The sequence below is a fragment of the Rhodnius prolixus genome, unplaced genomic scaffold, assembly GCF_049639745.1.
Source record: "Rhodnius prolixus isolate KJV_2025 unplaced genomic scaffold, Rpr scaffold_1, whole genome shotgun sequence".
Classification (NCBI taxonomy): Eukaryota; Metazoa; Arthropoda; class Insecta; order Hemiptera; family Reduviidae; genus Rhodnius; species Rhodnius prolixus.
The window spans coordinates 65,558,311-65,574,882 of NW_027411581.1; the positions used below are offsets into that span (position 1 = coordinate 65,558,311).

A 16,572-nucleotide genomic window follows, 5' to 3' on the forward strand; every position below is an offset into this window, starting at 1 on the left:
ATTGATGATTGGGTTACCATAATGATAAGAGACTGCACATGCTGCTGCTGCTGCTGCTGCTGCTGTTTTTGCTGCGGGCTGATTTTTCTTACTGAAACACACGCTCAATGGACAAAAATATACAATAGTGAGTTAGTTAGTATAATCAATCAGTATGATTTTGGTGGCAGGAAGTGTGATTGTTTAAAATTGTTTTGTGTGTATATTTGTACGATACTTCCGGTAGATAGGAAGTATTTGTACTTTTCTAGTTTCGAGTTTTCATCTGGTTGTTTTGAGTCCGAGTTTTATCTTTTTTCAAGGTTGAATGTGTGTGAGGCAACAATACCTTCTAAACTAAAAATTCTACATTCCAATTGTCCGCGTCCATATCTAAATCCTGTGATGGTGGTGATTAAATATTTCTCCTGGAAAATCGATAAAGGTCACCCCTGGAAGAAGGCAGATTTCCAGTTTTTCACTTCATTTCAGAGTTCTAAATTTTTTTCGACTGAAAGATAATGAATAGATTGTCATTTACTCTCTCCGCTATACGAGTGGTAAATCGTAACTATCATCATGAAAAAATAGGCGACTTCTTTACTTAATTTGTAAATGGTATACCTCTAACAAAGTAAATATCAGCTATATTATGTAAATATAGCAAATGCATAAGTTATAATATATTTGCTAATTTTCAGTCCATGGACCAGAATGTTTGCTACCCACACATCCTACGGGCTGCCCACATGTGGTCAGCATCTGTTGCAGCAACTGCACACCGTAAACATAAAATAACAATCCCTAATATATTCAGTTTTATTGTTATTATCTGTGCACTTAAGAGGGAATATTTTATTATACTTGATTCAAGTGTTGAATGGTTGCTAAGACGCCTCTTAAAAACCATTCCTAAACAACTTGTTCTGTTACACAATCACAAATTATTGTATATCTTGTCCAAAATTGGGTGGATAACTGTTTTCTAAAATCTGGATTTGTTTTTGTTTTAGACATTCTAGATTTCTGAAGCATGATTAGCATATTTATGAATACATCTAACTGAATTATATTTGAATCCAGTGCAATAAACATAGACAAACTTTAAGCCTCAATATCTCGCTTCTCAATCATCAGAAATGAATGAAATCGTACACAATTATAGACAATACATATCTCTACAATCGAGTAAAATATTAACTAAATCAATGAAATAGTTTAGGAGAAAATTGAATCTAAAGTTTTCATAGTTTTAAACACGGCTAAAAATTAAGTCTCAATATCTCGCTACTCAATCATCAGAACTGAATGAAATCGTACACAATTATATACAATACTTATCTCTACAATCGAGTAAAATATTAACTATATCAATGAAATAGTTTAGGAGAAAATTGAATCTAAAGTTTTCATAGTTTTAAACACGGCTAAACATTAAGTCTCAATATCTCGCTACTCAATCATCAGAACTGAATGAAATCATACACAATTATAGAAAATATCTCTACAGACGAGTGAAATATTAACATTATCAATGAAATAGTTTAGGAGAAAATTTAATCTAAAGTTTTCATAGTTATAAACACAGACAAACTTTAAGCCTCAATATCTCGCTTCTCAGTCATCAGAAATGAATGAAATCGTACACAATTAAAGACAATACTAATCTCTACAAACGAGTAAAATATTAACTTTATCAATGAAATAGTTTAGGAGAAAATTGAATCTAAAGTTTTCATAGTTTTAAACACAGACAAACTTTAAGTCTCAATATCTCCCTCCTCAATCATTAGAAATGAATGAAATCGTACACAATTATAGACAATACTTATCTCTACGAACAAGTAAAATATTACCTATGTCAATGAAATAGTTTAGGAGAAAATTGAATCTAAAGTTTTCATAGTTTAAAACACAGACAAACTTAAAGCCTCAATATCTCGCTTCTCAGTCATCAGAAATGAATGAAATCGTACACAATTATAGACAATACTAATCTCTACAAACGAGTAAAATATTAACTTTATCAATGAAATAGTTTAGGAGAAAATTGAATCTAAAGTTTTCATAGTTTTAAACACAGACAAACTTTAAGTCTCAATATCTCCCTCCTCAATCATTAGAAATGAATGAAATCGTACACAATTATAGACAATACTTATCTCTACGAACAAGTAAAATATTACCTATGTCAATGAAATAGTTTAGGAGAAAATTGAATCTAAAGTTTTCATAGTTTAAAACACAGACAAACTTTAAGCCTCAATATCTCGCTTCTCAGTCATCAGAAATGAATGAAATCGTACACAATTATAGACAATACTAATCTCTACAAACGAGTAAAATATTAACTTTATCAATGAAATAGTTTAGGAGAAAATTGAATCTAAAGTTTTCATAGTTTTAAACACAGACAAACTTTAAGCCTCAATATCTCGCTTCTCAGTCATCAGAAATGAATGAAATCGTACACAATTATAGACAATACTAATCTCTACAAACGAGTAAAATATTACCTATGTCAATGAAATAGTTTAGGAGAAAATTGAATCTAAAGTTTTCATAGTTTAAAACACAGACAAACTTTAAGCCTCAATATCTCGCTTCTCAGTCATCAGAAATGAATGAAATCGTACACAATTATAGAGAATACTAATCTCTACAAACGAGTAAAATATTAACTTTATCAATGAAATAGTTTAGGAGAAAATTGAATCTAAAGTTTTCATAGTTTTAAACACAGACAAACTTTAAGCCTCAATATCTCGCTTCTCAGTCATCAGAAATGAATGAAATCGTACACAATTATAGACAATACTAATCTCTACAAACGAGTAAAATATTACCTATGTCAATGAAATAGTTTAGGAGAAAATTGAATCTAAAGTTTTCATAGTTTAAAACACAGACAAACTTTAAGCCTCAATATCTCGCTTCTCAGTCATCAGAAATGAATGAAATCGTACACAATTATAGACAATACTAATCTCTACAAACGAGTAAAATGTTAACTTTATCAATGTAATAGTTTAGGAGAAAATTGAATCTTAAGTTTTCATAGTTTTAAACACAGACAAACTTTAAGCCTCAATATCTCGCTTCTCAGTCATCAGAAATGAATGAAATCGTACACAATTATAGACAATACTTATCTCTTCAGACGAGTGAAATATTAACATTATCAATGAAATAGTTTAGGAGAAAATTGAATCTTAAGTTTTCATAGTTTTAAACACAGACAAACTTTAAGCCTCAATATCTCGCTTCTCAGTCATCAGAAATGAATGAAATCGTACACAATTATAGAGAATACTAATCTCTACAAACGAGTAAAAAATTAACTTTATCAATGAAATAGTTTAGGAGAAAATTGAATCTAAAGGTTTCATAGTTTTAAACACGGCTAAACATTAAGTCTCAATATCTCGCTACTCAATCATCAGAACTGAATGAAATCATACACAATTATAGAAAATATCTCTACAGACGAGTGAAATATTAACATTATCAATGAAATAGTTTAGGAGAAAATTTAATCTAAAGTTTTCATAGTTATAAACACAGGCAAACTTTAAGCCTCAATATCTCGCTTCTCAGTCATCAGAAATGAATGAAATCGTACACAATTATAGACAATACTAATCTCTACAAACGAGTAAAATATTACCTATGTCAATGAAATAGTTTAGGAGAAAATTGAATCTAAAGTTTTCATAGTTTAAAACACAGACAAACTTTAAGCCTCAATATCTCGCTTCTCAGTCATCAGAAATGAATGAAATCGTACACAATTATAGAGAATACTAATCTCTACAAACGAGTAAAATATTAACTTTATCAATGAAATAGTTTAGGAGAAAATTGAATCTAAAGTTTTCATAGTTTTAAACACAGACAAACTTTAAGCCTCAATATCTCGCTTCTCAGTCATCAGAAATGAATGAAATCGTACACAATTATAGACAATACTAATCTCTACAAACGAGTAAAATATTACCTATGTCAATGAAATAGTTTAGGAGAAAATTGAATCTAAAGTTTTCATAGTTTAAAACACAGACAAACTTTAAGCCTCAATATCTCGCTTCTCAGTCATCAGAAATGAATGAAATCGTACACAATTATAGACAATACTAATCTCTACAAACGAGTAAAATATTAACTTTATCAATGAAATAGTTTAGGAGAAAATTGAATCTAAAGTTTTCATAGTTTTAAACACAGACAAACTTTAAGCCTCAATATCTCGCTTCTCAGTCATCAGAAATGAATGAAATCGTACACAATTATAGACAATACTAATCTCTACAAACGAGTAAAATGTTAACTTTATCAATGTAATAGTTTAGGAGAAAATTGAATCTTAAGTTTTCATAGTTTTAAACACAGACAAACTTTAAGCCTCAATATCTCGCTTCTCAGTCATCAGAAATGAATGAAATCGTACACAATTATAGACAATACTTATCTCTTCAGACGAGTGAAATATTAACATTATCAATGAAATAGTTTAGGAGAAAATTGAATCTTAAGTTTTCATAGTTTTAAACACAGACAAACTTTAAGCCTCAATATCTCGCTTCTCAGTCATCAGAAATGAATGAAATCGTACACAATTATAGAGAATACTAATCTCTACAAACGAGTAAAATATTAACTTTATCAATGAAATAGTTTAGGAGAAAATTGAATCTAAAGGTTTCATAGTTTTAAACACAGACAAACTTTAAGTCTCAATATCTCTCTCCTCAATCATTAGAAATGAATGAAATCGTACACAATTATAGACAATACTTATCTCTACAAACGAGTAAAATATTAACTTTATCAATGAAATAGTTTAGGAGAAAATTGAATCTAAAGTTTTCATAGTTTAAAACACAGACAAACTTTAAGCCTCAATATCTCGCTTCTCAGTCATCAGAAATGAATGAAATCGTACACAATTATAGACAATACTAATCTCTACAAACGAGTAAAATATTAACTTTATCAATGAAATAGTTTAGGAGAAAAATGAATCTAAAGTTTTCATAGTTTTAAACACAGGCAAACTTTAAGCCTCAATATCTCGCTTCTCAGTCATCAGAAATGAATGAAATCGTACACAATTATAGACAATACTTATCTCTACAGACGAGTGAAATATTAACTTTATCAATGAAATAGTTTAGGAGAAAATTGAATCTAAAGTTTTCATAGTTTAAAACACAGACAAACTTTAAGCCTCAATATCTCGCTTCTCAGTCATCAGAAATGAATGAAATCGTACACAATTATAGAGAATACTAATCTCTACAAACGAGTAAAATATTAACTTTATCAATGAAATAGTTTAGGAGAAAATTGAATCTAAAGTTTTCATAGTTTTAAACACAGACAAACTTTAAGTCTCAATATCTCGCTTCTCAGTCATCAGAAATGAATGAAATCGTACACAATTATAGACAATACTTATCTCTACAGACGAGTGGAATATTAACATTATTAATGAAATAGTTTAGGAGAAAATTGAATCTTAAGTTTTCATAGTTTTAAACACAGACAAACTTTAAGCCTCAATATCTCGCTTCTCAGTCATCAGAAATGAATGAAATCGTACACAATTATAGAGAATACTAATCTCTACAAACGAGTAAAATATTAACTTTATCAATGAAATAGTTTAGGAGAAAATTGAATCTTAAGTTTTCATAGTTTTAAACACAGACAAACTTTAAGTCTCAATATCTCGCTTCAGAATCATCAGAAATGAATGAAATCATACACAATTATAGGCAATACTTATCTCTACAGACGAGTGAAATATTAACTTTATCAATGAAATAGTTTAGGAGAAAATTGAATCTTAAGTTTTCATAGTTTTAAACACAGACAAACTTTAAGTCTCAATATCTCGCTTCAGAATCATCAGAAATGAATGAAATCATACACAATTATAGGCAATACTTATCTCTACAGACGAGTGAAATATTAACTTTATCAATGAAATAGTTTAGGAGAAAATTGAATCTTAAGTTTTCATAGTTTTAAACACAGACAAACTTTAAGCCTCAATATCTCGCTTCTCAGTCATCAGAAATGAATGAAATCGTACACAATTATAGACAATACTTATCTCTACAGACGAGTGAAATATTAACATTATTAATGAAATAGTTTAGGAGAAAATTGAATCTTAAGTTTTCATAGTTTTAAACACAGACAAACTTTAAGCCTCAATATCTCGCTTCTCAGTCATCAGAAATGAATGAAATCGTACACAATTATAGAGAATACTAATCTCTACAAACGAGTAAAATATTAACTTTATCAATGAAATAGTTTAGGAGAAAATTGAATCTTAAGTTTTCATAGTTTTAAACACAGACAAACTTTAAGTCTCAATATCTCGCTTCAGAATCATCAGAAATGAATGAAATCATACACAATTATAGGCAATACTTATCTCTACAGACGAGTGAAATATTAACATTATTAATGAAATAGTTTAGGAGAAAATTGAATCTTAAGTTTTCATAGTTTTAAACACAGACAAACTTTAAGTCTCAATATCTCGCTTCAGAATCATCAGAAATGAATGAAATCATACACAATTATAGGCAATACTTATCTCTACAGACGAGTGAAATATTAACTTTATCAATGAAATAGTTTAGGAGAAAATTGAATCTTAAGTTTTCATAGTTTTAAACACAGACAAAAGTTTAAGTCTCAATATCTCGCTTCACAATCATCAGAAATGAATGAAATCATACACAATTATAGACAATACTTATCTCTACAGACGAGTGAAATATTAACATTATCAATCAAATAGTTTAGGAGAAAATTGAATCTTAAGTTTTCATAGTTTTAAACACAGACAAACTTTAAGCCTCAATATCTCGCTTCTCAGTCATCAGAAATGAATGAAATCGTACACAATTATAGAGAATACTAATCTTTACAAACGAGTAAAATATTAACTTTATCAATGAAATAGTTTAGGAGAAAAATGAATCTTAAGTTTTCATAGTTTTAAACACAGACAAAAGTTTAAGCCTCAATATCTCGCTTCTCAGTCATCAGAAATGAATGAAATCGTACACAATTATAGAGAATACTAATCTTTACAAACGAGTAAAATATTAACTTTTATCAATGAAATAGTTTAGGAGAAAATTGAATCTTAAGTTTTCATAGTTTTAAACACAGACAAACTTTAAGTCTCAATATCTCGCTTCACAATCATCAGAAATGAATGAAATCATACACAATTATAGGCAATACTTATCTCTACAGACGAGTGAAATATTAACTTTATCAATGAAATAGTTTAGGAGAAAATTGAATCTAAAGTTTTCATAGTTTAAAACACAGACAAACTTTAAGCCTCAATATCTCGCTTCTCAGTCATCAGAAATGAATGAAATCGTACACAATTATAGACAATACTTATCTCTACAAACGAGTAAAATATTAACTTTATCAATGAAATAGTTTAGGAGAAAATTGAATCTAAAGTTTTCATAGTTTAAAACACAGACAAACTTTAAGCCTCAATATCTCGCTTCTCAGTCATCAGAAATGAATGAAATCGTACACAATTATAGACAATACTAATCTCTACAAACGAGTAAAATATTAACTTTATCAATGAAATAGTTTAGGAGAAAAATGAATCTAAAGTTTTCATAGTTTTAAACACAGGCAAACTTTAAGCCTCAATATCTCGCTTCTCAGTCATCAGAAATGAATGAAATCGTACACAATTATAGACAATACTTATCTCTACAGACGAGTGAAATATTAACATTATTAATGAAATAGTTTAGGAGAAAATTGAATCTTAAGTTTTCATAGTTTTAAACACAGACAAACTTTAAGCCTCAATATCTCGCTTCTCAGTCATCAGAAATGAATGAAATCGTACACAATTATAGAGAATACTAATCTCTACAAACGAGTAAAATATTAACTTTATCAATGAAATAGTTTAGGAGAAAATTGAATCTTAAGTTTTCATAGTTTTAAACACAGACAAACTTTAAGTCTCAATATCTCGCTTCAGAATCATCAGAAATGAATGAAATCATACACAATTATAGGCAATACTTATCTCTACAGACGAGTGAAATATTAACTTTATCAATGAAATAGTTTAGGAGAAAATTGAATCTTAAGTTTTCATAGTTTTAAACACAGACAAACTTTAAGTCTCAATATCTCGCTTCAGAATCATCAGAAATGAATGAAATCATACACAATTATAGGCAATACTTATCTCTACAGACGAGTGAAATATTAACTTTATCAATGAAATAGTTTAGGAGAAAATTGAATCTTAAGTTTTCATAGTTTTAAACACAGACAAACTTTAAGCCTCAATATCTCGCTTCTCAGTCATCAGAAATGAATGAAATCGTACACAATTATAGACAATACTTATCTCTACAGACGAGTGAAATATTAACATTATTAATGAAATAGTTTAGGAGAAAATTGAATCTTAAGTTTTCATAGTTTTAAACAGAGACAAACTTTAAGCCTCAATATCTCGCTTCTCAGTCATCAGAAATGAATGAAATCGTACACAATTATAGAGAATACTAATCTCTACAAACGAGTAAAATATTAACTTTATCAATGAAATAGTTTAGGAGAAAATTGAATCTTAAGTTTTCATAGTTTTAAACAGAGACAAACTTTAAGTCTCAATATCTCGCTTCAGAATCATCAGAAATGAATGAAATCATACACAATTATAGGCAATACTTATCTCTACAGACGAGTGAAATATTAACTTTATCAATCAAATAGTTTAGGAGAAAATTGAATCTTAAGTTTTCATAGTTTTAAACACAGACAAAAGTTTAAGTCTCAATATCTCGCTTCACAATCATCAGAAATGAATGAAATCATACACAATTATAGACAATACTTATCTCTACAGACGAGTGAAATATTAACATTATCAATCAAATAGTTTAGGAGAAAATTGAATCTTAAGTTTTCATAGTTTTAAACACAGACAAACTTTAAGCCTCAATATCTCGCTTCTCAGTCATCAGAAATGAATGAAATCGTACACAATTATAGAGAATACTAATCTTTACAAACGAGTAAAATATTAACTTTATCAATGAAATAGTTTAGGAGAAAATTGAATCTTAAGTTTTCATAGTTTTAAACACAGACAAAAGTTTAAGTCTCAATATCTCGCTTCACAATCATCAGAAATGAATGAAATCATACACAATTATAGACAATACTTATCTCTACAGACGAGTGAAATATTAACTTTATCAATGAAATAGTTTAGGAGAAAATTGAATCTTAAGTTTTCATAGTTTTAAACACAGACAAACTTTAAGTCTCAATATCTCGCTTCAGAATCATCAGAAATGAATGAAATCATACACAATTATAGGCAATACTTATCTCTACAGACGAGTGAAATATTAACTTTATCAATCAAATAGTTTAGGAGAAAATTGAATCTTAAGTTTTCATAGTTTTAAACACAGACAAAAGTTTAAGTCTCAATATCTCGCTTCACAATCATCAGAAATGAATGAAATCATACACAATTATAGGCAATACTTATCTCTACAGACGAGTGAAATATTAACATTATCAATCAAATAGTTTAGGAGAAAATTGAATCTTAAGTTTTCATAGTTTTAAACACAGACAAACTTTAAGCCTCAATATCTCGCTTCTCAGTCATCAGAAATGAATGAAATCGTACACAATTATAGAGAATACTAATCTTTACAAACGAGTAAAATATTAACTTTATCAATGAAATAGTTTAGGAGAAAATTGAATCTTAAGTTTTCATAGTTTTAAACACAGACAAAAGTTTAAGTCTCAATATCTCGCTTCACAATCATCAGAAATGAATGAAATCATACACAATTATAGACAATACTTATCTCTACAGACGAGTGAAATATTAACTTTATCAATGAAATAGTTTAGGAGAAAATTGAATCTTAAGTTTTCATAGTTTTAAACACAGACAAACTTTAAGTCTCAATATCTCGCTTCACAATCATCAGAAATGAATGAAATCATACACAATTATAGACAATACTAATCTCCACGAACGAGTAAAATATTAACTTTATCAATTAAATAGTTTAGGAGAAAATTGTAGCTAATGTTTTTAGAGTTTTAAATTTTATACGTACTTCTTTTAGTGTTAAATTACCTCCTTCATATCTGTTATAAATACAGTTAGTATTTCAGTTTGCGGTCAAATAGGTTTATTCATTGTTATTAACCTCGACCTAGTTATTAACTTATATTGATAGGGTATTTTTTTTTATTGCATTGTTTGTTAATCGAATGCAATTCGTTGGAGGGCATAAAGTTTCATGTTTCCTTTGAACGGGTCGATTTTCCCCCTTCTACCTTAGGGGTTTCTCATTTTACTTTGATTGAATTGATTTAGTGCCATTAATTATATCTAAATGGTTAATATGAATAAAATTGCATTTTGATTGTTATATTTTACGAATAATTTTGCAAACCATTTGGCTACGGTAGTGATAATTTTTTTATAGACAGGAAACTATATTTTTAGCCATCTGTAACCCTAATTCCTTGAAGAGTTTAGAGACGTACCGTAGTCAAAAATTACCAGAACTCAATAATAGTACGGTCATTGGGGCAGAGAACTTGCCTTAGTTTTGGATTGGGAAGAAATTGGAGAAATCTGAATTTATATCAATTCGGGGAAGAAAAAGGATTAGTTTTGTTTGGTTTGCTGCAGTTTTGATATAATGTTTAATGCGGAAGTGATTATCTTTTTTTTTTGCGAAGTATTTTGTTTGTAGACCTAGTGATAGTTTGTTGCTAATTATATCCGGTGTGTCTGTTTTCAGACTGGCAGAGTGTCCGTCCATCATGATGATGATGATGATGATGACCCATGTTATCTAGCGCGCTCTTCCGGTAATACTGTTAGTTAGCCTTCCCACACTACTTCTATCTTTTGGCTGCATTCATTCGTTCACACGTCACATCCTCATCAACGTCATCCTCCATTATCCTCTTTTGACTCTTGAAAACATTTCGTTCCTCCTCCTCCTCTTCCTCCTCTTCTTCTTCTAGTCACTGACTTATTAGTATACTTTACAACAGTCTTCATTTCTTTTTAGAACAAAGCCCATCAATTTCTCTTTGGTTTCGAAGTTCACACATATTGCATCAGCAATGTTTTTCATTGTTTCCAAGAAATTCCTTTTTGTTTATCTTCTTCGCATTCGAAAGCTTAGTTATCAGTACAAACAGATGTTTTTGTTTTTTGTTTTTAGATTGTCCAAACGTTTTGACAGTTTAGCGGTTTCTTGTTTAAGCTACAGCAGAGATTTTGTTGATGGTTTGTAGGATAGCATGCTGTAGATTGTGTAAGCGTACTACTAAAAAGACTCAGCTTTTTTGTCTTGATTAAGGTGAATCTAGATCAGAGGTCGCCAAAGTGGTCTTAATAGACCCCTGGGGGGTCTATTTACCAAATGTAGGGGTTGATGGGGGTCCTATTTGTAATTACTTATTCTTTTAATAAATATTAAGGTATTTAAATTTCAACATTAAGATATTTTTTACACCTATCTTCCTCCACATTACCAGGTGTAATCCTCTAAGGAGATTGAAGAGAAGATGGCCTCGTGATATACTGTTATAGGTGAGAGCAGTATAGCAAGAGCACGTTACTGGAGTGGCCTTCTCCAATTGTGGTTTTCTCTTATTTTTTTTGTACCAGGATCCATATTTGCTTGTTGCAACAATCGTTGCAGTGGTAAATTCCAATAAAAGATTTAAATAAAAAAAAAAAAGATATTTTTCATTAAACTATTGGTTACACAATGTAAAATTACTTTAATAAATGTTTAAAACCATAAAATAAATATAGAAACACACTACCTAATTTCTAATAGACCGTTTAATTTTAATTAACTGAAAATTACTTTTATGGGGGTCTGTTGGAGATTTCGAAAAGTTATGATGAAAAAAAGTTTGGCGACCCCCTGATCTAGATCGATTCCTAGGTGTTACAGTTTCTTCGCTCCCCCTTCAGGCAGGAATAAAGCCTTGACAGTCGATGTCCTGTAATATTATACAATGTACAGTTGTGGACAACAATCAGTACAGTGTGTGCAATTAGTTTAGGAGGAAATAGTTGCAGCAATTTTTTTACGGGAAATCTAGAAAATAAAATTGAAAATTCGCTCTGTAAGGTAACAACTTCCGGTGGAGGGATGAGAGATCGCTATGTTGTAGTCTGGTTTCCTGTTAGGGTTCAGAAGTTTCAGCTGCCTGCGATTTTCAGATTTTTCCTGATAAATTTTGTTCACACCCTTTCCTGAAAACCTTTTTCTTTCTTTTTTCGGACTCAGGGGACCTCAAAAACATCATTTCCGGTGGAAATTGGAAAATCGGAAGTAAAAAAGGCACGTTGTGAGCTCGCAGCTGATACTCTAACTGATACTCGAACCCAATGTTTTTTCCATTATCCATTTCATCATTCTTCTTACCCATGACTGTAATCATTAATTCAAAGAGTGTTCGTTACGAGTTTTTCATGATTACGTATTAATATGCATTTTATTTTCTTTTTTGTTCAAGAATGACGATTCATATGGCGCACGTTACGTGACTCATACTGTGGAAATTACTTTCACTTATCCTGCGAAAACACTATTAAGTTACTAAATTACTTTCTGTTTTCGATGTAAAATAATACCTTGAATCATTGTTCGTGATGCTTTTACTACCGGATATTACTGAAAATAGGATTAATTTATTTTCACTGGACAGTTACCGTTACTATTTATATCTTAAGATCATTTTTGCCTCTCTTCCTTGTGCGGGTTTCCTACTGATAGAATGGTAAAAAAAAAAAAATTATTACAGTAAAAGATTGCCTAATAGAGGGGAAATACTGGTTTATCGACTATTTGTTTCCAATATTTTCGATAATACAGTATCGATGCCAGTATCGATATTTCTCCTGCAATTCTGTTTTTGGTACTTACTCTACACATACTTTCGATACAATTTAGATACGTACAAATACTATAATTTGTTTTAAAATTCGTAATTTGAAAACATTTATAAGTAACTCAAAAATTAAAAGTAAGAGAAGGAGTTTCCGTTTTGATGTCACTCCTGTAAGATTACTACGCGTACTTAGTACTCTTTAAGTAATCCATTATCACCAGTAATAATTTCTTCGCAGTTGAAGAGGATTATTTAAATACTCAGTAATTTGATAGCGATTTGCTATTAAATAAATTAAGCATGTTCCATGATCCTAACAGTGTGAGATAATGTTGAATTTTGAAATGAAAATTGACATTGGCTGAGTTGAGGGTATTTAAGGGATGTGCAAGGTTGTCTGTGTGTAAGTGTAACGATGTCACTATCTGGCAGAGGAAGGTCCAATTTAACTCCAGGATGGCGCTTAATGCAGACCTGATTTACCAACCTAATCTCCCTAGCAAGATGTTCATCTTGATGTTCTTGAACAGCTTTTCCAAAGCATAATTATTAGTTTTCATCAGATATTTGTTTGCTTTCTTTTTTGTTTTTTTTTTACGATTTAGTTTAAAATTATTTCAAAAAATTACTATTTTAAATTATTTCAATTGCAACATAATACATAAGCGCCACGGTAGCCGAGCGGTTAAGATACTAGACCCGCAATGCTAAGATGTATTGTTGGTTTAGTGGGTTCGATTCCCCCGGTCTAAGCCTTGGATTTTTATTTCAAGGTTAATATGAGAATTTAATAGTAAATTATATTTGCTAGTTGCTTCCGTCCACAACATAATTTGGTCGTAAAGCTCGCCTGAAAAACAGTACGGATCACTTAGTAATTAAATTAAAAAGAATTTACGTGAATGGCTTCGATAATACTAACCTTATACCTTGTATAACCTTTTCAAATTACTTTATAGGTTTGTTGCATTTATTTTTAAAAAGTAACATAATTCAGTGAATAAAGTTGATAATTTTAAGTGCATAGGAAACTTAAAAAAGGAAGAAAGTTTAGAAGAGAGGGGAAGAGAAGGAATGACTAGGAACTGTCAGATGGAAGATCTCCTGGAGTAGAAGCTAACTTCCAGAGACGGCAAGCGGCCGCCTTCAACCTCTTGACGTTGATGTGTAGTCTTGGTAACTTGTTGTGACATTTGCCCTCTCTTCCGCCACCATTGCTTCCGTTTAACTAGTTGCCAGAGTGCAAAGTGTATTGCACTTTCTCTACTCCGTCTACTCAAATGGCACTTCCTTTTTTATTTATATATTTATTTATAATTCATCAGCAAGAGACGGAAACTCGCACACACACACCCGCGCGAAGCTTGTTTTCATCTCTGAAAATCACTTTTCCAGACTCAGGGGACCTCCGGTGAAAACGGGAAGTAGAAAACGATCGCGAGATTTATTAAAAGAAAGCAATTATCAGATTCATTTAGTCTTGGTTAAAAACTGTTACACCCTGAAGATATCTACGGAAGGGTTTGAAATATTGCAATCCAGATTACCCAGTTACGCATTAAGAGACTTTTAAGTTTTAGGCTTGAAGGCATGGGGGGAGCTACAGAATAGCACACAGGCTAAAAAGGGAGAGCTAGGCTATGGGACAACAAATGCTCTCAGACTAATAAATTTAGTTAGCATCGCCTTGGAAAAAAGGAACCGTTGGAACAATAGCTGGCCGGAGTTAGTGGCTGGAGGAGGTAGGGTCAGAGAGCGCCAGGGCGGTGATAAAGCACAGGATGCTGCCAGACTCTCGTCCATTCCCCGAACTCCCCTACTTTTGGACCTGGAATTCTCTTCCCTCGCCTTCCTCACAACCCTTCACTAAAGTGAACAAAAACACACACACACACACACAAAAAAAATCCTTTGTACTAGATTATTCCCATGTACTCATTGTTTTCATTCAAATTTATTTCGTTCAACAAATCCTCTTGAATTAGTGCCTGGTGCTCGTATTTGTATAGTTGTAATGCTTCATTCCAAAATGATTTCAAAATGACGTCTTACATGGGGACAGCGGATTAAGCGTACTGGATTCCCTCGCGGAGATCCCGGGTTCGAATTCAGCTACTGATCCTTAGAAGAAGCTCCAGGCGCCAATACCTCACAGATGTTGACGCTTCTTATAAAGTGAATGAAGTCTTAGATCATATCCGTCGTGGCGCGCGTCCTTTCCGGTTCCGGACTTTTCATCACTTTTTCCCCCGATTGATTAGTACGCAGCACTGCGGACATTAATCCACATTTTCAATAACTGCGCTAGTTTTAAAAATTACTTCCATTTCTCCATTGAAATTCCAGATCTTTCCAACCTTTCCCCCAAATTGAGGGTTCAGATTGCTGTTAAGGCATTCATATTCCTCCAATACAGGTTACTTCTGAGGAACAATGCTTAAGAAAAAAAAAAAAAAATCTAGAATCTTTTTTTTTGTAATCTTTAATTGGAATTTACCACTGCAACGGTTGTTGCAATAAGCAAACATGGTACCTGATAAAAAAAATAAAAGAAAATCATGAGTGGAGAAGGCACCCAGTAGTGTGCACTCCAGTAACGTGCTTTGCTCTCACGATAAGAGAAGTTCACGAGGCCATCTTCTCTTCAATCTCTTTAGAGGATTACCTGGTAATGTGGAGGTAGATAGGTGTTCTATGAGAGGATTAGGATGAGCTGCTGTAGAGTGGAATGAAATTTTAAGAAAACGAGTGTTAGCAAGATCTGTAATGAGAAAGGGATTTTGAGGTCATTATGGATAGGGTGAGGTTAGATACATACATAGAACGGAGCTGGTAAGAAGTTTTCGAAGTATTTTTTTGACTGTAATGTCTGGAGCCGTAGTGAGTTTTGGAACGCTTAGTCGATCCCCATACTTCGGTGGGCCGTATGACCAAATAGGTCGCAGTAACAGCAGGTATAAAGAGTCTTTTGTTATGTGGGTTAAGTTTCGAACGTTTGTCAAGTAGTCTGGCGAGAAGTTTTGTAGCGTTGGTTAGTTTCTTGTCTTTTCCAGTCTAGTCTGGGGTATTCCATGTCAATCGTTTGTCCAAGGTGCAGTCCAAGGTAGCGTACTAGAATCTAAACGGAAATTGTAAAATGAAACAACAAGGTTGCGTTAGGTTACATATTTGAAACATAATAACCGTACGAAATAGGCTTCTTATTTCAAATTTGAAAAAACGTTACTACAAGAAAATACGAGTTAATTTCCCTTTAATGTGGGAAATTTTGTTTTCAAGATAAAAAGTTCTTTTGACATTATTTATGTAAGGATTAATTTGTATAATATAAATTCCACGATTTTTTTTTTTGCAAGTTGCAGAATTGCGGAAGTACGAGGGTCGTTTGAAAAGTCCGTGCAAAAATAAAAACTACTTAATTTTTTGGGGTAAACCTTTTTTATTTTTCAACATAGTCTCCTTTTAGGCTTATACACTTCGTCCAACGCTGCTCTAGTTTGTTGATCCCTTCCGAATAATAGGATTTGTCCAAGTCTGAAAAATAGCCATTCGTTTCTGCAATCACCTCCTCGTTTGAATAAAATCTTTTTCCCGCCAGCC

General features: G+C 31.5%; 1 protein-coding gene across 5 annotated transcripts in view; it reads left to right on the forward strand.

Moving 5' to 3' along the window:
• Eip63E (cyclin dependent kinase Eip63E) overlaps positions 1–16,572 on the forward strand; it is a 237,518-nt gene that overhangs the window by 99,959 nt on the left and 120,987 nt on the right. The gene's annotated exons all lie outside the window — the stretch shown is intronic.